Below are 25225 nucleotides of genomic sequence, written 5' to 3'. Positions count from 1 at the left end.
TTGCTTGACACACATATAACTTTTTTTTTTTTTTGCGGTACGCGGGCCTCTCACTGTTGTGGTCTCTCCTGCTGTGGAGCACAGGCTCCGGACGCGCAGGCTCAGCAGCCATGGCTCGCAGGCCCAGCCGCGCCGCGGCATGTGGGATCCTCCCGGACCGGAGCACGAACCCGTGTCCCCTGCATCGGCAGGCGGACTCTCAACCACTGCGCCACCAGGGAAGCCCACATATAACTTTTTGTTTATTTATGGCTTCCGTGCTAGAATGAATGCTTAGTGACAGCAGGTGCTGTCTGTTTCGTGCACTGCTGTCCTCCTTGGCACATAGTGGGGCCCTCAATACATTTTTTTATTAATATAAATAAATGCATGCATGTATGAACGATGTCAATCTCAACAGCCTCATGGATGGACTTTAGAATAAACAAATGTTACTAACTTACATTTTAGTTATTGGGGTTCTTGATAATATTTCAGTTGAACAAAAAGCTTTCACAGAGATGAAGGTTGGACACCGTAGGATTCTCCATGGTTTTTACCCTTGAGTGGTCATCAGAATTATAAGGGAGTTTGTTCAAAATGCCAACACCCTGTGCCTACTCTCAGAGATTCTGGGGAGTAGGCTGGCCATCAGTATTTTTTAAAGCTCTTCGGGTGTCACTAATGTACCTCCACAATTGAGATTTCCAGCCCCGCACCTCCTAAAACAGAACCTCTGTGATAATGGTTCTCAACGTTGGCAGGTTTGGAAGGTACAGATGCTGGAGGCCCAACCCCAGAGATTTTGATGTGATTAGACTGGGGTGAGGCCTGGGCATCAGATTCTTTATTTCAGTTATTATACTTTTCAGCTCCAGAATTTCTATTTAGTTCCTTTTTTATCACATCTCTCTCTCTCTTTTTTTTGGCCACACCATGCAGCTTGTGGGATCTTAGTTTCCCAACCAGGGATCGAACCCCGGCCCACGGCAGTGAAAGCATGGAGTCTTAACAACTGGACCGCGAGGGAATTCCCCATGTCTCTTTTGATAGAATATTGATATTCACATTTTGTTCATACACTGTTTTTCTGAGTTCTGTTGGTTCTTTGTCCATGGTTTCCTTCAGTCCTTTGAGCATTTTTAAGACAGTTTGACTCACCCGTTCAATGTCAGGGCATTCTCAGGGATAGTTTCTGTCAATTAATTTTCTTTCTTTGACTGGACCACACTTTCCTGTTTCTTTGGATGCTTTGTGATTGTTTTTTTCTGAGATTGGACATTTGAATATTGTAATATGGTAACTGAAAATCAGATTCTCCCCCTTCCCCAGGAGTTGCTGATCTAGATTGATGAAGGCTGCAGTCATCCATTTGCTTAGTGATTTTTCCCAAACTATTTTACATGGGCTGTATTTCACGTCGTATGTAGTCGCTGAAGTCTGTTCCTTCAGCTCATGTTCAACTAGTACCTTGACAGAGATTTCTTGGCACATCTGGAACTTAAAACAAAACATACTTCTCAGGCTTTGCAGATGGACTCTGTGTTGTGGAGGGTGTTTGCAGCTCTGCTTTAGCCCATACTCCCTGCTTGCACTGAGCCAACTTTTTTTTTTTAATAAATAAATTTATCTATCTATCTATTTCTTTATTTATTTTTGGCTGTGTTGGGTCTTCGTTGCTGCGCCTGGGCTACTCTTTGTAGTGGTGCATGGGCTTCTCATTGCGGTGGCTTCTCTTTCTGTGGTGCACGGGCTCTAGGCATGCAGGCTCAGCAGTTATGGCACGTGGGCTCAGCAGTTGTGGCGCATGGGCTTAGTTGCTCTGCAGCATGTGGGATCTTCCTGGACCAGGGCTCGAACCCGTGACCCCTGCATTGGTAGGCGGGTTCTTAACCACTGCACCACCAAGAGAAGTCCCCTGAGCCATGTTTAAGTTGCCTTTTTTTTTTTTGATTCAGCATTCAGTTGGTTGCTGTAAACCTTGATGGTTTTCCAAATTTCTTACAAAGTTGATTCTGACAGTATCTGCTTGTTTTCTCAGTGTTTCTATGGAGGAGCTTGGAGCCCCCTGTCTCAGCAGCAGTTTGGGGTGCTAATAACAGAAATACTATACACTGGGTGGCTTATAAACAACAGAAATTTATTCCTCACAGTTCTTGGAAGTCCAAGATCAGGGTGCCAGTGTGGTCAGGTTCTGGTGAAAGTCCTCTTCTGGGTTGCAGACTGCCGACTTCTCGGCTTCTCAGTTGTATCCTCACATGGCAGAAAGCAGAAAGAGGAAGCAAGCTCTCTCATGACTCATAAGGGCACTAATCCCACTGATGAGAGCTCCACCCTCATGATTGCATCTAATCCTAATTACCTCCCAAAGATCTCACCTCTTAATACCATAACATGTTGGGAGAGAGGAGTAAGGTTTCAACATGTGAATTTGGGGAGGACACAAACATTCAGCCCCTAACACGCTCCAACATTTTGTTTTTTTAAAAGCTTCCCTGGTCACCACTGTAAAGCAATTATACTCCAATAAAGATGTTAAAAAAAAAAAAAAAAAAGCTTCCCTGGTGATTCTAATGGGTAGGCAAGGTTGATATCCACTACTCTGGGAGCAAAACCTTGGCGTCACTGCTTTCAGCAAGCTCCTTAGGTGACTCTGATGCAGCCATTCTGAGCTTTGGGATCCTGAAGATTAAATAAACCCTGGGACCCAGGAAGTCTACCGTCTCTCATTTTCCTCCCGTTCCTGGAAGCCAGACAGGATGAAGAGATCAACCTTTGTGGGCGTGGCTCTCTATCCACGGACTACAGCACATGGTGCCATGGAGACACCTAGTGGTGAGTTGCTGCACTGAGGGTTATGGAGACAAGTGGCTCCTTGCTCCCATTTGTTTCACAGAAGAATCAGAACCGAGATCAAGAAAGGAGCCCAGGATGCACCAGATTCCTGCCTCCAAAGTGTGACAGTTGAGTTGAAGTTTTCCAGCAATAGATCTCTGTTGGGACTCAGCATATGGGTCACCTGCACCGGAGCTAGCATCCCCTGAAATCTCTTAAGATTTCCAGTTACATAAGTTACAAGCTTTTAAGTAAATGCAGCTGAGAGGGTGAAGGCTTCCCAGTTCAGCTGAACTCCAGGGTTTACCCCCTCACAGACATGAGGTCCTTGAAGAGTAAGTAGTTCTGGGATGACCAAGAGATTTCTTCCTCTCTCAACAGGTGTGATCATGGACAAGTCTCAGCTTCCTGGTATGGTGAAGACAGTTACCTGCCTCAATTCTTATTATTGCTATGGAAGATAAATGCAATGTATTACTTAGTAAAAGAATAAAAATAAAATAATAAATGTGTAGTTTGATCCTGTTTTTGTTTAAAACTATGTATATATCTTTACACCAATACATATATTTATCTTTATGTAAGTTTGTATGGGTGTGTATGTATATTTATGTATATCTGCATGAAGTGCTGTCTAAAACAATGTTCACCAAACAGGTAGTGAGGTTGGAGGTGATTTTTGCTCTCCTCTTTGTACTTCTCTAACTTGTTTATTATGTGCATGTACTATGTTTTTTTGGCCTCACCACTCGGCATGTGGGATCTTAGTTCCCCGACCAGGGATCAATCCCACACCCCCTACGTTGGAAGTGCAGAGTCTTAACCACTGGACTGTAAGGGAAGTCCCCCTGCTTGTACAATTTTTACAATAGAAAACTGAACTTTTGGGGTTCTTTGTGCAGCTACAGCACAAGGAAAGATGGAGGCCGGAGCAGGTTTCCGGGCTGTGGCTCCGAGCGGCAGCGCTGGAGCCTCAGGAGGGGCGGGTGCGGAGGCTGCCCTGGGCCCAGGTGGGACTCTGGGGCCTCTGGTATGAATGGGCCCGGCGCCAGGTCAAGGGATGTACTGCTCCCCGATGCCCGGAGCAGCCTATCCGAGACCAGGTATGCTACCAGGCAGCCAAACGACACCTTAGGGACCTTCCATGGGACCCCCTGGCTATGAGGGGAGCCTTTCAGTCCGACCTGGCCTGGCCCAGTCAGGGATGGACCAGTCCCTCAGGAGACCTGTTCCTCAGCAGATCCAGCAGGTCCAGCAGAAGGCGGTCCAGAATTGGAACCACAGTGCAAAGAAAAAGAAGATGGCTGACAAAATTCTACCTCAAAGTATTCGTGAACTGGTACCAGAATCCCAGGCCTATATGGATCTCTTGGCTTTTGAAAGGAAACTGGACCAGACTATCATGAGGAAATGGCTAGATATCCAGGAGGCCTTGAAACATCCCATCAAGTCAGCCTTGTCCAAATATGATGCCACCAAACAAAAGAGGAAGTTCTCTTCTTTTTTTAAGTCCTTGGTGCTCGAACTGGACAAGGACCTGTATGGGCCAGACAACCATCTGGTAGAATGGTACAGGACCGCCACTACCCAGGAGACAGATGGCTTTGAAGTGAAGTGGCCAGGAGATGTGAATGTACGGTATACGGTCCTGCTGATGCTGGATTACCAGCCTCCTCAGTTTAAATTAGACTCTCCTCTGGCTCGGCTGCTGGGCAGCCACACCCAGACCCGTCCAGTGATCATTCAAGCACTGTGGCAATATATTAAGACGCATAGGGGCTTCCCTGGTCGCGCAGTGGTTGAGAATCTGCCTGCCAATGCAGGGGACACGGGTTCGAGCCCTGGTCTGGGAAGATCCCACATGCCGCGGAGCAACTGGGCCCGTGAGCCACAACTACTGAGTTGCGCGTCTGGAGCCTGTGCTCCGCAACAAGAGAGGCCGCGACAGTGAGAGGCCCGCGCACCGCAATGAAGAGTGGCCCCCGCTCGCCGCAACTAGAGAAAGCCCTCACACAGAAACGAAGACCCAACACAGCCAAAAATAAATAAATTAAAAAAAAAAAAAAAAAGACGCATAAGCTCCAGCACCCGCCTGAGCGGGAGTTTGTCATCTGTGACAAGTACCTCCAGCAGATCTTTGAGTCTCAACGTATGAAGCTTTTCCGAGATCCCCCAATGCCTCCACGCCTTGCTTATGCCACCAGAGCCCATCATCATTAATCATATCCTTAGTGTTGACCCGAATGATCAGAAAAAGACAGCTTGTTATGACATTGATGTGGAAATGGATGATACCTTGAAGACCCAGATGAATTCTTTTCTGCTGTCTACTGCCAGCCAGCAGGAGATTGCTACTCTAGACAACAAGATCCATGAGACAATAGTAACTATCAATCAGCTGAAGACCCAGCGAGAGTTCATGCTGAGCTTTGCCAGAGACCCTCAGGGTTTCATCAATGACTGACTTCAGTCCCAGTGCTGGGACCTCAAGACCATGACTGATGTGGTGGGTAACCCAGAGGAAGAGCGCTGAGCTGAGTTCTACTTCCAGCCTTGGGCACAGGAGGTCGTGTGCCGATACTTCTACTCCAAGGTGCAGCAGAGACGACAAGAATTAGAGCAAGCCCCGGGAATCCGAAATACACAGGGCTTCTCCCACAGCCCTGATTTGGCTGCACCGATTTCTTTATTTGGGCCCTGTGCTGCCTGCCTCATAGCACCTGCCTTGGTCTTGTTTGGGGCCTTCCAGGGGATGCTGTTGGTTCTAGGACAACACCAGAATGAGGAGGGTCTCACATGATACCTGTTACCTTCTTCTCCCACTCCATCCCTTCCTACCCGCAGCTTCCCTTTGCCCCACAAAGTTTCCATGTGCCTGTACCCTCCCCTGGTCTGCATAGGACCTCTAGATAGGATTAGAGAGAGAACCCGTAGTGGTAATCAGTGCATTGAATGGATTGGGCCTAAGGCCAAGTGGTCTTCAGGGGGACCAGCTACACTGATCCTGCCCTTCAGAGACCCAGGAGTTGGGAGCTTTGGCCCCTTCTCCAAAACTCAAGCCTGGGGGCTCTCTATAAGCTAGTTGATCTTGGCTTTCCTGATAACAGAATCCAGTTTCCTTCCCTCCCTCCACAGGTTTGGAGCATACTCTCCCTTCACTTGTCGCCCTCTAGCACTAAAGGACTCCTGGTTCTTGGGCTCCACCGAGCCCAGGTCAGTCCGCGGCCCTCTGGATTGGTCTGCTGTCACAGTGCTTCTCTTACTCCCTCGTAGGGGGTCCACATCAGTATTGGAGTTTGTTCTCTTAATATTGCTCCCTCTCACCACACTCCCTATAGCTGCTTTTTAGGATTCCCTCCTACCTGTCCTAACCCAGGGCATTTGAGTGGGGGAATCTTGCCTTTCCCTGTCAGAGCCCCAAGGGCCCTCACCTTGGGTACTGTCATTGCCAGCGGAGGCTGTTCCTTCCTGCTGTTGCTTGGAGGTGTGACTCATCCATTCATTCCACCACCCTGCCTCCCCCATCCTTTCAAGGAGAAACAGGCCTAAAATCAAACGGGTAAAATCCCTGGGCCATTTCTGTCTTCCTGTCCCTGTCTTCCCAGTTGACACCCACTGGTGACTTCCAGGGCACCGAGGAGTGAAATGCCTATAGGGCTGGAGAATAGCTCTGAGTTGGGTTTGTGACTCTTCCCTCTCCCTGCCTCACAGGACTGTGACTCCCCAGCCCCTGCCCTCAAAGCTTCAGACCCCGCAGGTAGCAGCAGGACCTTGTGATCTTGGCCCCTTGCAACTTAAATGGTTTTGCATCTTTCCAGGAGAGCCTCAAATTCTTCTTCCAGGTTGTATCACCCCTGAGTTAGCATAGCCCAGGCTCGCAGACTCAACACAGCAGGGTGGGAGACAGCTGAGCACAGAGGGGGAATCCCGTTCAGCACGGGCTCTAAACCCGCAGAACTGACAAAGCCCCTGCTTCCCCACCCCCTCCTCAGGCTTCTGCGAGCACATCCTCCAGCCCCGTATCCCTGCCTGTTCCACACTGGGGACAGCAGAACTTTCTCCCTGTCTCTTCCGCTTCATGTCATTATCCCACTCCTCCCTTGAAAGGTTCTCCGCACAGTGACACTGGACAACCTCTGTCCCTGGGGCTGGAACCATGAGAAAGAGGCTCAGCACTCCTACACAGTGTCCCTGAAGATAACTGTTTTTTATTAACTGAATTATTATGTTTTCTTCATGGACCAGATTTTTTTTTGTACTGCCCCCTTATCGATGTCACCCAGTTTTTGTTTATTTTTTGCAGTACACGGGCCTCTCACTGTTGTGTCTTAGTCACCATGATGTTTTAGAAGGGATTTAAAGCTGCACTTCGGCTGGAGTAAGGTCTCAGCAAGCATGAGTTGAGGAAGGGATGAAAGAATAAATGATGCAATAATCAGCACCTGGTAAATGGTTGAAGGCGAATCAAATGAGATGATGCATGTGAAACTGGTATGTAATCTGTGAATAGTGAGAGTTGTAACTGAGCTGGATAGGATTTAATCCACTGGCGCCATCTGCTGGAAAGAAGTTAGCACAACAGGACCATTTCTCTTTCAGTGAGGCATGAAGACACTGGCTTCTGGAAATGCAGGCAACGGGCTGAGCAAAAAGGGAATACATTTCAGCAAAGTCTAACACGTGCCAGATATCATATGATTTACAGCATTACTTCTCTTCGTCCTCATTGTAACCATAAGAGGCATATGCTATCATTATTTCATCTTTAGAGATGAAAAATCTGAGGCTTATTGAGGCTTATAGAGAATGTATAATATCTAAGGCCACATAGCTCGTGGGTATTTGGGATAAAACTCAAAACCCAGTTCCGTCTGACTTCAGAGCCTGTTGTGGGTTAGGTTCCCCAGGAATAAAACTCCGTGGAGGTATGCATGCAGGAAGATTATTACAGAGTGCTTTCAGGATTATACGTGGAAAGGAAAAATCAAACTGCATGCAGCCTCAGCAGAGGCCTTAGTTGATGCCAAGGGGTAAGGATGGAGCTAGGATGGCATGGAGGCAGGACTTTGGGACTCCCATTTCATCCAGTCATTGGATGTAGAACTTGGACTAGGTTGCTTTCTTCAACCAAGGGCAAATCCTCAAGAGGGACTCGATTGAGGGCTGTCAGCAGCCTATGCTAGCAGCAGCTGGGGGTGGGGAATATAAGTGCCTCAGTCCTGGAGTGGGGGGTCTGGGCAGCATGCCACAGTATCCACTACAGAACCCATGTACTTGTCCCATCTGCACTGCTGCTCAGATAGGGGGAACAGCTGACAGGTAGACAAGGTCAATGTCATGGGGAGTGGGAGGGGGGATTTAAAGAGTGAAAATGGTTCTGCCCACCATCCACTCAGTGAACCTGTGACCCAGGCCATATCTGCCATCCAACTGCAATAACTGATGTATTTTGACCAATTCATACAGAAATAATATATAGATTATTTTATGGTTTCAAGCTGTTAACAAAGAAGTAAAATGCAATGTTCAACTAACTGGGCAAGTGGTTGGTGATGGCTTCCTTGACCTCCTCAAATAAGAAATGGAAGAATCGAGGGCCACAAATTGACAAATGCATTAGAGCAATTGATTTAAAAATCATTTTATGGCAAATTAAATTGTTTAAAAACATTCCGCTCCCTCTCCCACACCACCTCCATAGGAGGAGTGGAATTTGATGTTGGGGGACACTGGCCTTGGTCGTGTATGTATATACTTCCCCACCCACTGACCTTAGGCTTGGCCATGTGACTTCTTTTTCCCAATGGGATGTTAGCAGTCATTGACACAAGCAGAGGCTTGAAATGTGCTTGCGTGGTTGGCCTTGCCCTCTAGTGCTTCTGCTATGCAGGAGAACATGCCCTGGCTGCTAGATCAGCCAGACTGCAGATTTACTTTACATGAAAGTAAATGATTGTTGTTTTATATCACTGAGTATTTTTTTATTGGAGTATAATTGCTTTACAATGTTGTGTTAGTTTCTGCTGTATGATGAAGTGAATCAGTTATATGTGTACATATATCCCCTCCCTCTTGGACCTCCCTACCCCCTCCCAGAGCCCATCCCACCCATCTAGGTCATCACAGAGCACCGAGCTGAGCTCCCTGTGCTGTACAGCAGGTTCCCACTAGCTATCTATTTTACACATGGTAGTGTATTTATGTCAAACCTAGTCTCCCCATTCATCCCACCCTCCCCTTCCCCTGCTGTATCCACATGTCCATTCTCTACGTCTGTGCCTCTATTCCTGCCCTGCAAATAGGTTCATCAGTACCATTTTTCTAGATTCCACATATATGCATTAATATACGATATTTGTTTTTCTCTTTCTGACTTACTTCACTCTGTATGACAGACTCTAGGTCCATCAACATCTCTACAAATGACCCAATTTCATTCTTTTTTATGGCTGAGTAATATTCCATTATATATATATACCACATCTTCTTGCAGCACTATTTACAATGGGCAGGACATGGAAGAAACCTAAATGTCCATCAACAGATGAATGGGTATATCACCGAGCTTTGAGGTGGCTTGTTAGGCAGCCTTAGATAATTGATACACATTTACAAAGTTGTGGAGGATAACACACATGGATATATCAATAATAATTTTGACTGTGTATGATTTTTCTTTAAAAACTATCATTAGACCTTAGTCTCCATATAGGATATGACTCCTGAGCTTAAACATGGAAAAAATGGGCCAGGCATTATTCTGAGCATCTGTGGCAGAGACCACTAAATGTCCCCTAAGAAACATCTTCACATTTATTTCTTCTACAAAGAAATAAGAAACTCCAGGGACCCCAAACTATCAGGAAACAGGGCTATAATATTTGTGCAGTCCCCAAAAAGGTGACACTAGTATCTATTAAATTTGGCCATGAGGATACTGGACAAGGAAGAGTGTCCCCAAGGGAAGAGCCAGGGGTCATGGAGGTCAAAGTACAGGTACACTCCTCCTAGAAAGCAGGACCAACTCACCTGCCACAGAAGGGTGTCTGTCCAATTCCTGGACTTTTAAAAATAGTATTTATAGGTCATCTCCCTTGTGCCTAGGCACTTAGCTCCCCAAATAAAATTAAAACCTTCCCAACCTTCCTTATAGCCAAGTATGGCTATGTAACTGAGTTCTGTCCAACAAGGTGTAAATCAGGTAATCACATAGCAGATTCTAGAACCTTCATTAAGAGACCACTGGGTTGCACCCAATATCTCCACCTTTTCCCTCCTGGTCTCTTCTTTTTACCTTCTGGTTTGGATATAATGGCAGGAGTTGGAGCAGACATTTTGGACCCATGAGGTGAGCTTGGTCCAAATGAGCAATTAATGTAGGATGAAGCAACAAGACTAAAGGAGCCTAAGTTCCAGAAGACTTAATGGCACAAACCACCAAATCAACCCCATTGTTTCTACAAACAGTAACAATAAGATCTCTTTCCTTCTAATTAAATGTAAGGACTATGAACTGTCAATAGTTGGATGCTGTATCAGTTAGGGTTAGGTTATTTAAACCTAAGCTGTGCTGGAAAAGACAGTCTGGATTCCTGCATTATCAGTAGAAGTCCTCACTAATTAATTAGGGCAATGCAAATTAAAAGTGCACTTTTAAGTAGCATTTTTTTGGTTTGCTTATCATATCGGCAAACAATTAAGTCATTTCCTGTTCTGTGGGTAAGAGAACGGGATAGATATCTTCTATTTGCTCCTCCAGGTTGGCTTTCTATTCTTTCCACCTCCTCTGTGTCCCAGCAGGCAGGCCAGGACGGGCTAGATAAATAGACTCCTTGGCTGTCTGTCATCTGCTTGAGGTCAGCCCAGCAGGAGACCAGAGGGAAAACAGTGATTTGAGGCATTTATTCCCTTGACTCCTTCACTATAGGGCAAAATTGGCTTCACCCATCCCTTTCCACATGACTCTGCTAACTGTTCCCTCCTCTTGCTCGTTCAGGCCTAGCCTCACTGCTGTCAGTCTTGGGATACTACTCTATTCTTTGTCAGTAGTCCTTTTATTAAACTCTTTGAAATTCTCCTAATGCGTATGCCGTATTAGGATACAGAGAGAAAACTGGCAGTTCCTTTGGAACTATTCATGAGCTATTCCACTTCTCTGTACCCACCCCAGAGAAACGCTTGCACATATGTACAAGGGGCAAGTACAGGGATATTGCTACACTTTTGTCTGCAGTAACAACAAATTAGAAGCAACTTAAATGTCTTCAAATAAGGAAATAGCTAAATAAACCATAGTACATCCATATTACGGCATATGAATGCAGCTGTTTAAAAAGGAGATGGAGGGACTTCTCTGGTGGCCCAGTGGTTAAGAATCCACCTGCCAAAGCAGGGGACACGGGTACGAGCCCTGGTCCAGGAAGATCCTACATGCTGCAGAGCAACTAAGCCCGTGTGCCACAACTACTGAGCTTGAGCTCTAGAGCCTGCGAGCCACAACTACTGAGCCCATGTGCCATGACTACTGAACCCATGTGCCATAACTACTGAAGCCCGCGCACCTAGAGCCCGTGCTCCGCAACAAGAGAAGCCACCACAGTGAGAAGCCTGCGCACCACAACGAAGAGTAGACCCTGCTTGCTGCAACTAGAGAAAGCCCGCACATAGCAACGAAGACCCAACACAGTCAAAAATAAACAAATAAATAAATAAAAAGGAGATGGGTCTATTTGTATAACATGGAAAGACTTCTAAGACATATTTTTGCATGAAGAAAATAAAGTTCAGTATTGCAATAAATTATATTAAAATGATACCTATTTCTATAGTTTTATGTACTCCATAAAACTACAGGAAATTTTTCACTGTCCCTCTCTATGGAAGGATTATACACCCTCACTGCAGTAGGTTTGGCTGTATAATTTGCTTTGACCAAGGAAATGTGGGTGAAAGTGACATGAGACTTCCAAGCGGAAGATTTAAGAGGTTCCACCATTGTTTCTTTTCCCTCTGCCTTAAGATTAGCATAACCTACCTGCTTTTTCAACCTATGTCCAGAGATACAGCTGAAGCCAACCCATGACAAACATGTAAGGATCAATAAATAAACCTTTGTTGTTGTAAGGCACTGAGATTTTGAAGATGTTTGTTATTGCAGCAAAACCTAACCTCCCTTGACTAATGCATGCTGCTATATAATTGATACTTGGTTACTTTCTGGGGAGGAGAACTGGTATTGAGGGTGACTTTAGTTTTTATCTTTAATATTTTAGTTTTCTTACAGTGAAAATATATTCATGCATCACCAGGTAATAAAAATATATGCTTTAAAATGAATACAGCAGGTGTTTGCTTACTTAAAATTAAATGCTACAAAATATCATTCTTAAAATACACACACAAACACCCAAAAAATTAATGGTTCTTTTTGCCCAGCTGGCACTCTGAAGAAAGAGACTGGAGGAGGATAGTTCTGTGAACCTTCCAAGCCTAGAGGAAGTACTGGAGTGTGATGATGCCTTGCCACTTCCTCAACAGGTAGAAACTTGCAAAACCTAGACACACTGTGAAACTTATTTCTGATTCAGCTATCATGAAACTGAAACACAGATTTATATTTGTTTTCATTAATGATGCCTACCTTTCCAGTGACTTCATTTATGTGAGAGCCAAGGTGATTATGTGACCAAAATTCAATCCAGTGAGTTTGGAGAACTCTGGCCTCCTTGACACAGCCTACTCTTGTCTGGCAAAGTTAGTGAAGCTATTGGAGCTCTGTTTCTGATTACACCTATAGAACTCACTCTGTCAGGAGTTCAGCTTCTGTTTCATTAAAATGAAAGGCCAAAATTGGTTGGATGAGTATCAGTTGGATGAATATCAAAGTCCTCATGTGAATTGACATGTCATAGACTACCCCACAATTTGAACTTCTTATTCAAGCCAAACAACAACCTTGCTGTCTTTGAACTTTACCTTTGAGCCAAATGTCAGTGGCCAGACTCCCTGATCCAGTGCCCAGTCCCCAGCTTCATGTGGTCAGGAAGTTACGGTGGCAGCAGCAAGAGTAGCAAATGTGACCTCTCAACCACAGCTATGGTGACTTTGAAACAAAAGTCTCCCTGATTTCAGCAATCCCAGCTCTTCCAACGAGTTTGCAAGCACCTAATTCCCTATATTAAATCCTTTTCTGCTTAAAATACCGAGAGTGGTTTCTGATCCTGTCTCCTGCACAGAACTCTAACCAAATACAGGTTGGAGGATACTATTCAGAAAGTAGACCCAAACACAAAAAGGTAAAAAAGTAAGAGAGAGGGAGAAAAAAAAATAAAATTAGAAAGTCATTCCAGGAGCTCAGATATCCAAATAATTGGAGTTCCAGAAAGTGAAAACATAGGAAACAGGGAGATGAAGGAAGGAAATCCTTGAAGAAATAATTCACAAAAATATTTCAGAACTGAAAGAAATGAGTTTTCAGATCGAAAGAGATCATTGAGGAACAATTAGACATTACATGTCTCTTGATCTAGTGAAATAGGAAATACACAGTCCCACCTATAAAACACTCCTGCCAAAAACTGAAATCTAATCAAGCCTCTAGATCTAACTACCAGTTTACAGGACGTTCAAGGGACACTGTCACATTTTTAAAACACCACAAAGATCCAGTCAGCCAAATTCAGACTGTGAGAAACTCTATAGGAGAATTTATCCAGTTTCTTCAACAAATCAATCTCATTTTTTAATAAGAGGGGTAGGAGTAACTGTTACAGATTAAAAGAGACTTAAGAGGGCTTACCTAGTGGCGCAGTGGTTGAGAGTCTGCCTGCCGATGCAGGGGACACGGGTTCGTGCCCCGGTCCGGGAAGATCCCACATGCTGTGGAGCGGCTGGGCCTGTGAGCCATGGCCGCTGGGCCTGCGCGTCCAGAGCCTGTGCTCCGCAACGGGAGAGCCCACAACAGTGAGAGGCCCGCGTACCAAAAAAAAAAAAAAAAAAAAAAAAAATTCAGAATATTAGGAACAAAAAGAAACATTGGGGGAGACAAACCAGGATCTTACATTACACATTTATGTAAGAACAGATGAAATCAAAAACAAACAAAATAAAATCCAAACTTGACAATACCCAATGCTGGCATGAATATGGAGCATCAGGAACTCTTTCACTGCTGGTGGAAATGCAAAATGGTGCAGCCACTTTGGAAAACAGCTTGGCAAGTTCTCACAAAGCTAAACATAATCTTAACACATGATCTAGAAGTCATGCTCCCAGGTGTTTATCCAAATGAGTTGACAACTTGTGTCCACACAAAAACCTGCACACAGATGTGGATAGCAGCCTTATTCATAACTGTCAAAAGCTGAATCAAGATGTCTCTCAGGAGGTGTATCAGTTTCATAGGGCTGCTGTAGCAAAGTACTACCAACTGAGGGCTTAAACAACCAAATTTATTCTCTCACCGTTCTGGAGGCTAGAAGTCCGAAATCAAGGTATCAGCAGGGCCATGCTCCCTCTGAGATTTCGGGTAGAATCCTTTCTTGCTTATTGCTAGTTTCTGGTGGTGGTTACGGATCCTTAGCATTCCTTGGCTTATAGCTACATCACTCCAATCCCTGCCTCTGTCATCAAATGGTATTCCCCACTGTGTGTGTCCATATGGCCGCTTCCTCTTTTTATAAGGACATCAGTTATATTGGATTAGGGCCCACCCTAACGACCTCATCATAACTGGATTGCATCTGCAAAGACTTTTTTCCAAATAGGGTTACATTCACAGGTACCAGAGATTAGGACTTCGACATATCTTTTTGGAGGACTTGGGCCAATCCATAACAGTAGGTGAATGGGCAAATGGCGGTACATTCATACCGTGGAATATTATTCAGTGATAAAAAGAAATGAGCTATCAAGCCATAAAAAGACATAGAGGAATCTTATATCATAGTGTTTAGTGAAAGAATCCAGTCGGTGGAGGCTACATACAGTATGATTCCAACTGTATGACATCTGGAAAAAGCAAAACTAAAAGAGAAGTGATTGCCAAGGGTTGAGGTGGGAGGAGAGGGTGAGAGTTGAATAGATGAAGCACAGGGGAGTTTTAGGACAGTGAAACTGTTCTGTATGATACTGTCATGGTACGTACCTAATATCCATTTGTTGAAATCCTTAGACCTGTACAATAATAATGAACCCTAATGTAAACTATGGACTTTACTTTAAAATGTATCGATATTGGTTCATCAATTGTAACTAATGTACCACACTGATGTAAGATGTTAATAATAGGGGACATTGTGGGTGGGGAGAAATTGGGTATATGGGAGCTCTCTATACTATCTGGTTAATTTTTCTGTAAACCTAAAACTGCTCTAAAAAAATAAAGCCTATTAATTTAAAAAAATTCATTATGGAATCTAAGGCTCCAGTATCACCAGTATGAAGGAAGTCTTTCCTGCTCCCCCACCATACTCTCAAGATGCGTTAGGTGCCCTTGCCTCAGACTCCCATAATACCCTGGCCATATATATTCCTATGGCTGCATATGCCACATTGTATTTTAATATCTCTTTGTGTCTCTGTTAGTTAATAGCTGTGGTTTGCCGACCCCTGGCCTAGAATGCAGAGGTGGTGAAAGCAGCTAATGTGTGCAACGTTAGCAGGCACCCAGGGATGCCTGGCAAAGGGCAATTCTGTTCCCTCAATGCACTGTTGTCATTTGTGGTGTAATTATCATGAGCTCTCCGGCCCTCTAGGGTATTTATTAGATGGGGGCCTAAGGTCATATTACATTAAGGTTTACTTTGACCTGAGCAGTCTCTGGATTACGGATCTTTGGTTTGCCAAAGATGGATTCCCACAGGGAAGTTTTTGCATTTGGGAAACTTTTCCAGGGTCCAGATCCTATGGTTTTGATGTCAAATCCATGCTGTTTACATTACCCAACACTCTCTTTCAATCTTGCTCAAGTTAAAAGGTGGTGTAGTAAGGGGTCACTGGCACAGATGCCTATATGACAGACAATGTAAATGAAGAAAGCAGCCTGGGGGGTCGGGTGGGGAGGGGACCCTGGCCCTGTGACAAGTGCAGACCTGATCTAGAGTGGGCAGACATTCCTTGGTTTCAGCCAGTTGCCACACAGAAATGTGGACACAGTGTTGCCAGACAAGGCACAGACTGCAAATTTCTGTTCACAAAGAAATCTCTCAGTCTTTAAAAATTGTTGGCAACTAACACAAAAGGTTTAGAAAGACTGAAAGCTGGCATACTGGGAGGATTAAGGAATCATCCAGTTGAACTGGGGGTTTGTGTTGGGGAAGAACTGGCAGGGAGAAGCTGAAGGGTAAGGGCAGCTTCTGGAGAACCTTGACTGTCGCACTCAAGAAGCTTATCAATCGTCTTCTAGGTCTGAGTAATCACCAAAGGATTTAAGCAAAAGGACACAATCAGAATGGGCTTTTTCAAAGATCACTTTGGCAGTTGATGGGAGCAGGACTGAGGGTGGGGTGATGTGTTAGAAGTCATCAATAAGCTAAGTAAAGGTAAAGGAGAAGTGACAAAGGCCATTTACTTTGTTTTATCTCCTACCAGGCTGTAAACTCCAAGACAGCAGGGCCCTGTCTGTCTTGTGTCTCCAGCACTAAACATAAAGCCTGCTTAATAAATATCTGCTGAAAAGAATGAATGAAAGGGAAGGAGGAGAGGTGAGGCATTTTGAAAAACTGCCTTGGGAAGAGCAGTCACAGGAGTGGGTGGCCCGTGGAGACCTGGTTCCTTTCTTTAAGCTTCCTCTAAGATCCTGGGGAGGGGTATTCAATTAAGAGATCACACACACAGGCTTCCAAGAAAAGGCCTGCGCCGGTCCGATTCCTGGCCACCTCAGTCCACAAAAGGAGGAAATGATCAGTACCTTGAAGGACTGAAGGGAGGACTAAGAGAAAATTTAGGGATGAGCAATATCTGTCCTTCCCTAAATCCAGTATTCCCAAAGTACACAGCAAAAGGGGACTGACTGACTTCAACCTCCGACCTCGTGAAGATTACTTTTTGGGTGGGGTGGGAACCGATGACCTCGGAGACTCTGGGCCTGACCCGGGCGAGTTCCAAGCCTAAGCCTCAGGCCCGCCGAACCCCAAGCCTCGCCCAGCCCCGCCTGCTTCTCACACGTCCCCTTTCTAGATTCCCCCTCAGCTCCGCCTCCACTCCTTCCACCTTCTTTCCGCTCCCCGCCCCCATTTCCGTCCCCCTACGCCCGCCTCCTCCTTGCTCGCGGCCCTGACCCCCGCCCTCCCCCGGCCGCAGCATCCCAGCTCTCCTTCCTCCTCCCTCGGTCGGCGCCCCTCTCGGGCGGCCGGGGCAACCCCGTGCGCCGTTCGCCCAATGAGGAGGCGGTGCAGGGGCGGGGCTCGGGCCAGAGCGGAAGTGGTGACCGGAGCGGAAGTGGAGCTGCCGCCGCCACCGCCGCCGCCGCCGCCGCCGATTCCGGAGCCGGGGTAGCTGCTGCCGCCGCCGCCACTGCAGCCGCCGCCGGAGGAGTGGGCTCGGGAAGGAAGCGGTCACCGCTCCTTCGCTCCGCTCGCAAGCGTCTTTGCACCCCTGCAGTCCTCCCACGGTGAGTGCGGCGCGGGGTCCGCCTGGGGCCCCCGGGGGCCCGAGCCCAAAGCTCCCCCACCACCGGCGGCGGTGGCGACGAGATCGACCTCGCGGGTGGGCCCTCGGTGCGGCGGCGCGCGGCCTCCTCGGCCCCGTGCGGCCGCTTGCGACGCGGGCTCGGCCTCGCCGCGGCCCCTCCCTGTTTCCGGGGCCGGGCCCTTCGTTCTGGGAGAGGCCCGGGCCGCCCTCGCCGCCTGCGTCCCTGCCTGGCGGGCGGGGTGCGGCACCGTACCGGGCCGGAAGGGACATCGAGACGCGGACCCCCGATCCTCCCTCACTACCCAGCTTCGATCCCCGCGCGACCCCTCCCTGCGCCTTGAGCGGCCAGAACCGACCCTTTCAGCCCTACCACCCCTGCTCCTCGCTTTCCGGTTTCCACAAATGAAAATGTAACCAAATGCGGGCGAGCTCTCGCTCCCCAATGCCCCTGCTCGACTCTGTCTGGATGGGTAAGGGGTTTAACCTTGGGAGAGAGTAGAGGGAAAACCCCCTCCCACTTTGCAGTAAAGCCATTTCATCATCGTTCGCTGGTTTGGGAGCCTGGCAGGACCCGAGATTCCCTGGGAGGCACAGGGTTGAGGTTTGAATCAAGAACATGCATTTGTTGGAACTGGTTACTGAGTCAGGCGCGATCCCCAGGAAAAAAAAAAATGTCGGAAGCTGAGAATCGGAATATTTTCCCACGGTATTTACCGTCATTTAATGCCAGAGTCTTTTGTGTCCTCGCCCCAAATTCCTCCATACTGTGTGTTAGCACGTTTTTAGGACTGAAATTTTCCTGGTGGCCTCCCTGGTGGTGGCGAAGGGGTGGGAGTGATTAGGCCCCTTTTCCGCACAAGATGAGTACATCTTTGTCTACTGCAAATGGAGAACTCACGTGTAATGGGGTTTTCAGAGATGGCACTATTGGTAAGACAGTTCGCCAACCTTTCTGTAAAAATTCCTGTCTCTTGTCCTTGCCGTCACTGCTTTTCCCTTGGGTAAGGCTAGATAGCAGCAGGTTCTGATTTTACTTGCCCTGCGTGAGAGACAGAATTTGGCAAGATGTTGTTATGAACATATAAAATCAGGCGGCCACAGGAGCCAAAACAGAAAGATGAAGCACTTGGGAGAATATGAAAAATTGTCTGCATTTCTCACTCTGTCTCAATTGTTCGTATGAAACCACACACATACGCAGTTTATAGAACTAGACACATGGGTACTCAGCTTTTTGCCTTTTCATGTTAGAAATTTATATGTGTTAATTATTCTTGGTCATTTCCTTCTTGACTGCTTCTAGGGCACCCCATTTCTTATTTAGGAATATATCAGTTGCTGAAACCCTCGTTTTTCTAGGATCTGTGTCCTTAGCACACATGGTGAGGGTAAAACCTGTCAGTTTTATTGGACCCAAGTTAGAATTTTACAGGTGATCTTCACAGTGGAAGGCTAATAATCCAGTAGCAACTGCTGAATTATTTCCCAAGCCTCTCCTTTCAATGAGATGAGAAACCATTCACCCATGTTACAGATGAAGTCCTTATGAGAAATGAGATGTCTGACCTAGACCACACACCTGGTTTCCAGGTTGAATCTCCTCTTTCATCAGTAGCAAATATCTATGGCCTGTCAGCCCCTGGAGTATGGCTCCTACCCTATAATCTTCTGTACATTTCCCATCATGCCGTGCTTGTGTTACGTTGGAGCCATTTTAGAACCGGAGCTCTGTGGATCAGGGAAGCAGCCTCCACAAAACCAGGCTGAGCACATTCCCCTAATGCTAGTTCTGGAGGCAGAGCCTCCAGAGGTTTGGGCCACTGCAAAAAGTGCATTTTACCCATTTGGCTGTGGATATAGAAGCAGAAAGAGCACTGGACTTGGAGTCACATAAATTTGATTCCGCTCTTGCCTGCAGCATTTTATAGCAGTGTGGTCTTCAGTGTGCTGCTTAATCTCTGGTTCCTGGTTTCTCTGTCTCCAGAGTTGTCAAGAGACCTTTTTACAGACTGTAAGTTGTTAAATAGAAGCTTTCGGTTTTGTGTTTTAATCACGGAGTTCACTGTTAAGGGCTTTTTTCCCCCTTGGTTACATTCTACTTTGTATACATGTTGCTTTCAAAAAACGATACATTATTCTGGAACAGTTTTGTGTAGAGCACCTTCAGTCTGTCTGAGCCCATTTTCTCATCTGATCAATGCAAATGGTAATAGTCTTTGATGTATTATTGTGACAAACTCAATAATTAAGGGTGTGAGATATACCAGATGTTTAAGAAATGTTGCTTGACTACATTCCTGAATATACATATATATACATAAGACATATGTATATATGCTGTAGAGCATAGGCGCATACAGAGTCCTTCCATATGATTTATTCATCAACTGATGAGGTAACATCAAGCTGTAATAATAACAGCTACCATTTGGATGTGCCACTTTACACATTTTGACTGAGCCTTCATAACGGCCAATGATAGGTAACTGCTAGCCCATTTTACAGGTGAGGAAACTGAGGCACAGAGAAGTTAAATAATTTTCCTGGGGGCATACACACACCCAGCACTGGGTAAGTGCTGAGCCAGGAATCAAACCCAGGCAGTCTGGCTCTAATGATAGATTTCTATTTGTGGTAGAACAACACATGTATATTTTTCATGTGAATACCATCTAGTAGCTAATTTTTCTTTACCTGTATCTTATTCAAGTAAATGTGTTTGGACGGGAATTTTAGCTATTTTTGGAAATAGATATAGTGTAGTTTCTTGGCGGGGGGGTAGTATATTTATTCTGGCATACAGGGAAGATACTGCTGGTGTGCATTAGGAAGCAAGCTTGTGAAAAACCCAGTTTTTCTAGTATTTGCTTCATACTAGGGAGAAAATTCATCAGCTACTTTGTGGCACACTGATTTATCCAATCCTAGGTTCTAATAGAATTTGGTCAGGACCAAGTATCTATATCTACGTAAGTAGAGAAAGAATTCTAAATTAAAATGTCCTGTTATGCTGCCTGCTCTTTCAGTGGCATCAAACTAAGCAGTTTTCCTTAAATGAGGGTACCATAGAGAATGAACTAAAATTTACTTGTAAAGGGAATTTAAATTCCTAGGTTCCTACATTTTTCTAAGGACAGGCGACTGCAATTCACACTAGCTAGGAGGCAAGAAATTAGTTGTATAATAGCAATTTTTAAGCTTTAAAACCATCTTGGTCTCTACATGAATAGATCCTAGTCTTTGTGTCATTATGGAGAAACTAACAGAGCTGGATTCTGAGGGAATTTTTCTAAAGGGACTGCTTAACTTAGGGAGGAAAAATGGATGAAAGTACTTTCTGTTTTGTCATATGTATGCTAAAAGCCAATCATCTTTCCGCTTTCTCTGCTAAAAGATCTTCTAACATAAGCATAATTATGTGTTTCTGATACTTACAGTGAGATGAAATTGATTGATGGCCTTGAGATCAAGGCATTTCCAGCAGACTGTAGGTTAGTAAGGTGACTTTAAAATAATCTGGCCAGCCCTCTATTGTGTAAGTTTTTTCCTGAACTGGTTAGTTTATTTCATTGTTTTCCCTAAGAGACCCAACAATAAAAGTTATTTCTGAATGGCCTTGACCAGAGCAGAGATTGGAGGAGACAATAAAGTTGATATGAGCCCCGGCCATTGTTATTGTTTGCCCACAAAGCTCACCTTAAAGCTTGTTTGACAGTCTGATGAGTTTTTGACATATGCTGTTTTAAACTAATTTTATTTTGATTTTTAAAGCTAGATAAATTAAGTCCAATTCTCAAACCTGACTGTAATAACTTTGTATGGTTCTTCAAAAAAAAGTGTTCATTCTCTCCTTTCCTTAAGTAATCATTAAGAATCATACTGATCTTTAGGAGGCGGTGCTACACAGAGGAAAGAGCGTGTACCAAATATACCTGTGTAACAGGTTATTGGGACAATGACACCTACCCCTTAGGATACTTAAGATTAAAGGAGTTGATAGAAACCCCTAACTTTTTGCACATTTAGGCAGACCATAAATGATGGGTATTTTGTTGTTATTTACTAAACCAATAAGCTGGTGTGGCTTTTTGTATAACTAATTGGTTGGACTTTTGAATAGAGGAGTTCAAGGGCTTTTTGAAACTCAGTTTGAACCTATAAATATAACAATGGGTAACCTGAGAAACGATTGGTCAGAGTGTTGTCTCCTGACTGGAGCTGAGATGGCTTTTTTCAAAGAGTAGTCTAAGACAGAGTTTAAATATAGTCTGTATTTTATAGGTCAGAAGTGGTCTGCTTACCTCTGTCCGCATAGGAGATAGCAGCCTTGTTCACTTTAAAAAACTGCATCAGTTGATCAGGTAATTTCACATTCAGTGTGGCCGGCATTGTGCTACATGTTGGGTGCCCAAAGATAGAAGTTTGGGTTCCTACCTTAAGCTCACAATCCAATGTGGGAGCCAACAAAGACATTTACACTAAATTCTGATCAGTGCTACTTTAGAAATAGGCATATGTAAGTTAACATGTGCCTTCCTTTTAAAAGTCTTAGGGAAAGCCATCTGGATTGAAAAGAAATGAGGTGTGTAGTAAGTTTCCCTTCACTGGCTGACCGTTTGTAGACTTCTGTGTGGAATATACTGTAGCTGCCATTTTAGTGCTTACAGTGTGCAGAGACTGTGCTAAATGTTTTGCATCATGATCTATTTTACTCCTTACAAGAACCCTCTTAGGTAGATTTGCCTATTTTATGCATGAGAAAACTGAGACTCACAAGAGATCAGGTAATCTGTGGAGCTGGTGTGTAGTACTGGTAAATTGGACTGGGTTCCATTATGTTGGTGGGCCCAAAGCCTTTGAACTTATTCACAAGGTTGACCAATTGGATTATCTTTATGAATCAGAATTAGCATATTTTAATTTTTTATTCTGTTCCATTGATCACCTCAAGCCAAGAGGTCAATTTATTGTTATGTCTGCTATTGATTCACATTGTATGACCTTGGGCATATCACTTAACACCTCCATTGTTTCAGGTTTAATTCTGGCTAATTGGACATAATTAACAATGATATTCAACAATTGATATGAAAGAAGGAAGGGATTTTGAAGTAGAAGTGATGTTTCCCTCCACAATTCAGTGTTGGCAGGATATCAGAGCTATTGCCTTTGTATTTTAGACATGCTGTGTTTGATTTTCTGACAGCCTGCAAGCATGTGAATAGAATTAAATTTATTAAAGGACTGACTTTTGTGTGTAGAATGGCACACAGACGCGTTTTTAGAGCGGTGTTTTTCACTGAGTATTAAAATTCTTTGAGAGCCAGGAGTACTTCATTTTTTCCTGGTAACACCCACTAAACACCTGGTCCCACTGACTCTCTCAGTCCCGCCCACAGTAGTTTGGCATCTGCTTTTCCTTCAGCAGAGCGACTCCAGGACTGACACTTCGACTGGACAGGGCTGTAGGTGCTGTGTCTGGGGCGGTCCGTCCGTGAATGCTCTTCAGGATTTACTGTCAGTTCCTTACCCTGTGGAACTTTTTAGCCTAGATTTTTTTTTTAACATCTTTATTGGAGTATAATTGCTTTACAATGGTGTGTTAGTTCCTGCTTTATAACAAAGTGAATCAGTTATACATATACATATGTTCCCATAACTCTTCCCTCTTGCGTCTCCCTCCCTCCCACCCTCAGCCTAGATTTTTAAGGTGCTCCTGTCAGTTTCCTCTCTCCAGATTCTTAACTCTTCTCAGTTCCTCATCTACTTTGGCCTGTGATTTCTTTTTCATCTAGAAAAACATACATGCACTTTATTCATACATCTGTATTTCTTGTCCCTTCCTGGAGCCCCCTTTTTCTGTCCTACACAGAACCCCTCCAACCCATAAAACCAGGCAGGACCCAGCCCCTTTGAAACTAAACCTCCTCCTTTGAATTCTACCTGGTTGCTTCTTCAAGGGGAAGCTTTATAATCCTTAAATATGTCTACCCTCCCTTCTCATGTTCCTACCCTGAGAGTTTCAGCTCTCTGAGGGGAGGACCGTGCTATTCTGAACTCCAAAAGAGAGTTCTTGGAAATACTGGTAGTTTTTTCATTTGCAGTTATTTCAACACACATTAAATTATATACATTGTATTTTTGTGATGTAGCTTAAGAGTGAGAATATATGCCTGTTTATTAAGCCTTTACTTTGACCAGTACTGTCTAGGCATTTTATGTATATCATCTTATTTGATAGCTATTAATGTTTCCTTTTAACATTTGAGGAAGCTGAGATTTGGAGACATTATTTAAAAAATTACCTAATTTCTCTTTAGAAGCCCAGATTTGTTGTATGTAGGGCTTTCCTAAAAACAGGTCCCATTCATACGGGTTTCATGTTGGAGCTTCAGTAATCCTGACACCTGATAAAGGAATCCTCGTTTTAAATTCCTAGCAAATTATTAAACTCAATTAAAGCTCAGTATTTTAGAATTGAGCATGTTCTTTTCCTTGAAAACAAAACATAGCTGAAAGTTAATACTTCTCAAGGCCACATTTCATAAGGTCCTTTGCAGTGCTTTTTTTTTTTTTAATATGGATTAGCAGTGGATAGTCATTTTTATTTTAATTTTTTCCCCTTCTTATCCTTGGATGTCTCCTTCTGGCCACTGGGAAATGACCTCTCAGGATTCTGCCTTGGGCTAGAAAAGTATCCCTTAGGCAAAGAGTTGAGATAGAGGGGCTAGGTTGGTTCATATATACTTTTGTTTTTAGCATTCACTGTCTGATTTAGGGTTTCATTTATTTGAGGGAAATCCTGTTATTTCATGGGCTCCTTTAGAATTATTCCTCATAACATTCTTTAGGGGATATTTTACAAAAATGGAAGACTGTTGTGCAGCTCCCGCCACGCCATACCTCTGCAACAGATCTTTCTAAGACATGAAATCCCTTCTTTTGATGCCCATGTAATCGTGTGCCAGCTGTGTCTTTTCAGCCACTCTGCTGTTGGATATTTAGACGGTTTCCCCTTCTCCACTAAGCAGTTGCTGGTTTAATCAGCAAATGCTCCCCAGTCCTCTGAAGCGCTGCCTGCAGTGGCTGAGAGAGAGAGACGCCCGTGCTTGAGAGCATGTCAGCATCTTCCTGATCTGGGAAATCTCTTGGTCCACCGCAGGGTTAGACCTCTTGTGGCCTCTCATACATTTGTCCCCTCTGGTATTTTGACTCTGTGCCGTTACTGCCAAGCCTGATGAGGAGACTGTGGCCTTTTAAGGCTTTTTAGGAGCAAATGAAGGCTCTCTTGCCAGTGTTTTTCTTGGTGTGTCCTCAGTTCAAAAGTCTCAGGAGAAAAGTAGGCCCTGATTATAAACCATCACTACTTGGCACCTCTTAATGAAATCAGGAACTAATGAATGAAAGTGTTACAGTTGGGACTTCCCTGGTGGCGCCGTGGTTAAGAATCTGCCTGCCAATGCAGGGGACACAGGTTCGAACCCTGGTCCGAGAAGATCCCACACGCCGCGGAGCAGCTAAGCCCGTGCGACACAACTTCTGAGCCTGCGTGCCTAGAGCCTGCGAGCCACAACTGCTGAAGCCCGCGCACCTAGAGCCTGTGCTCCGCAACAAGAGAAGCCACCGCAATGAGAAGCCCGCACACCGCAACGAAGAGTAGCCCCCGCTCTCTGCAACTAGAGAAAGCCCGCGCACAGCAACAAAGACCCAATGCAGCCAAAAATAAATAAATAAATTTATAAAAGAAAGTGTTACAGATAACAAGTGTGTCCATTTTTCA

The 25225-nt window shown here is 44.9% G+C and overlaps 1 protein-coding gene and 1 pseudogene across 1 annotated transcript in view; both read left to right on the top strand.

The window, feature by feature from the left end:
* The first annotated feature begins 3733 nt into the window (after nucleotides 1-3733).
* LOC132476901 (SWI/SNF-related matrix-associated actin-dependent regulator of chromatin subfamily D member 1-like) lies at nucleotides 3734-17859 on the top strand (annotated as a pseudogene).
* YWHAB (tyrosine 3-monooxygenase/tryptophan 5-monooxygenase activation protein beta) overlaps nucleotides 17238-25225 on the top strand; it is a 20136-nt gene continuing 12148 nt past the window's right edge. Inside the window, exon 1 of the mRNA XM_060120145.1 lies at nucleotides 17238-17425. The gene's annotated coding sequence lies outside the window, so the exon portion shown is untranslated. The remainder of the gene's footprint in view (nucleotides 17426-25225) is intronic.

The sequence above is a fragment of the Mesoplodon densirostris genome, chromosome 16 (assembly GCF_025265405.1).
Source record: "Mesoplodon densirostris isolate mMesDen1 chromosome 16, mMesDen1 primary haplotype, whole genome shotgun sequence".
NCBI classification, from domain to species: Eukaryota; Metazoa; Chordata; class Mammalia; order Artiodactyla; family Ziphiidae; genus Mesoplodon; species Mesoplodon densirostris.
This window is presented reverse-complemented; position numbering and strand designations above follow the sequence as displayed.